A 2,387-nucleotide genomic window follows, 5' to 3' on the forward strand; every position below is an offset into this window, starting at 1 on the left:
ACAATCCCACCAGCTGTGGCACAACCTTTGCTTTCTCCTAATGGGGTTGATAAATATTTAAACAAGAAAAAAAGAAATCAATAAACCCTAGCAGGAGATGAACTCTTGCGTTTGCAAGCGGCAAAGCCTGCGTGGTGCCTGGTGGGGGTGGCCGGGGGGATTGGGGCGGGAGCCCACAGCAGACGGGGTGAGCGTTTCCATCCCACGGTAAATACGAATGCCTGTCCCTGAATCTCTGCTGCTTTTCTCTGTTGTGAATAACCCTCTCTTCTGTGGGTTATTAGGCAGGAGAGCCGCTCAGATAGGCTTCCTCTGAGGTCTCTCACTCCGCACAGTCGTCTGCTAAGCTGGATGGGGGGATTGGGGCGGGAGCCCACAGCAGACGGGGTGAGCGTTTCCATCCCACGGTAAATACGAATGCCTGTCCCTGAATCTCTGCTGCTTTTCTCTGTTGTGAATAACCCTCTCTTCTGTGGGTTATTAGGCAGGAGAGCCGCTCAGATAGGCTTCCTCTGAGGTCTCTCACTCCGCACAGTCGTCTGCTAAGCTGGATGATGGCAGAGACTCATCTCCAGCGGGACGAGAAGGTGCCAAGAAGGGCCGACCCCATCCTGGGAGGCAGCGTGGGGATGAGCCGTGAGCACGACGAGCGCTCACGGTCCTGCTACCCACACCCGTGTTACAATCTCCTTCCCGGTGAGGGCAGCTGCCGTGCGGGAACCGGGGGCTCGCTGGGGTTTGCTTGGCCCCTGCAGGCACCCACCGACCATGCGGGACCACAGCGAGGGAGCTGCCGCTCTTCACCCAAGCCGCCTTCAGCCAGCTCGGAGTTGAACTGCTTTTAATGATCAAACATATGATTTTTGCCTAAGTGTTTGTCAGCAAATGAAGATAATGCTGTTCTGCTTTATGGGAGTTATTCCAAGGATTAATTAGTTGATGTTTCTTGAAGTACTTTGAAGATGTGGAGTGCTAGATAAGTGCTGCGCTTTATAAGCCGATCAGGCGCTGCAGTTATTTTTCCATTTTGCTTCTCATTCCCAAAGTGTGTGTACAAAACAAATTCCACATGAGCATGTGGTTACTGTAGCCCCCCACACTGGGGCTTTGCTGGGTGGCAGCAGATGCCCCCACCTGCCCTCATACCTGCGATTTCCCATGTTAGTACGTGTCCCAAAGGACAGAAGCTGGATGCTCCTGGCACTCGCAGGGGGCCCTGCTGTGCCCCGATTCCCCACCCCGCAGCACCCCAGTCCATGGGACATATCCTGCTGGCACAGGCGGCAGCGGTCACCCCGAGCAGGTGGCAGCATTTGGGGGTGCAGTGAGAGACCCCCCCCATCACTGCTTGCAGGGATGTGAGCCAGGGCTGACACTGAGCCGGAGGGGGCTGCACCTCTTGGGCAGCACATGTAGAGCAAAATCTGTTTTCCTCCCGTTTCATGAGCAGTTTTCTGGCAGTGAGTAAAGCGCGGGGTCTCAGCTCTTGTAGAAGGAATGTGCATGTCCTTTTGGACAGACTAACGTTTGCGCCTGCTCCTGGCTGTTCCCTGCAGCTGGGGCTCCCGAGGGGACCCTGAGCAGTGCAGGCCAGCCGCCCAGCTACGTGGGCTTCATGCCCCTCCTGCCATGGCAAGGTGAAACCTAATGAGCAAGATTTTTTAAAGAGATTAAAATACTTGATGAACACGTGATGCTCAGTACAAGCAGGGCTCTGACAACTGCTGCCAGTGGCTGTACCCCCATCCTGCTCATGCCAAGACAAGCATCGGTGTCTCAGGGAAGTGAGTGTCAGATTTTGCAGGACTTGTTTCAGGTTAGAAGATGATTTCTGGTGCAGAATTGTTACTGCCCCATCAATTTTAATTCAAGCTAGAGAAATCATTGGCGTAATTATTTACAACTGTGCAATTTCTGAAAATTATATTTCTGTTACCATAGTTATTGATCTTGAAAAGGGCTATAAATTAACTTGACAGTTCACATAGTCCTTCACACTTGGATAATTTCTCTGCTTGACTTGCACTGTGTGTTGAACTTTCGGCACCATCCAATTACAGTCATTCAAAGTGTGTATTTAAACCTTTTTCTTATGCAACCAAAAGATATTTTAATTATAATACAGAAGAACTTGAAGCAAATATTGTCACCTCCACATCACAGGACAGCTTGCCTCGAGGTGGGTGCGGGGGGGATGCCAAAAGCCCGGCTTTATGGCAACGTGGGGGGTGGTGTGGCTGCGCCGTGACTCCTGGAGGGCAGGTGGCCCCTGGAGACCCCAGGTCCTTGGCAGTGGTGCTCCCCGCAGGGCCAGCACCTCCCCAGGGTGCCTGGGCAGCTCCGTGGCCTCTCGCCCTGGAGGAGGGCCCTGTGCCAGCACGAGCAGG

Source organism: Aptenodytes forsteri, unplaced genomic scaffold (assembly GCF_000699145.1).
Source record: "Aptenodytes forsteri isolate BGI_AS27 unplaced genomic scaffold, ASM69914v1 Scaffold142, whole genome shotgun sequence".
NCBI classification, from domain to species: domain Eukaryota; kingdom Metazoa; phylum Chordata; class Aves; order Sphenisciformes; family Spheniscidae; genus Aptenodytes; species Aptenodytes forsteri.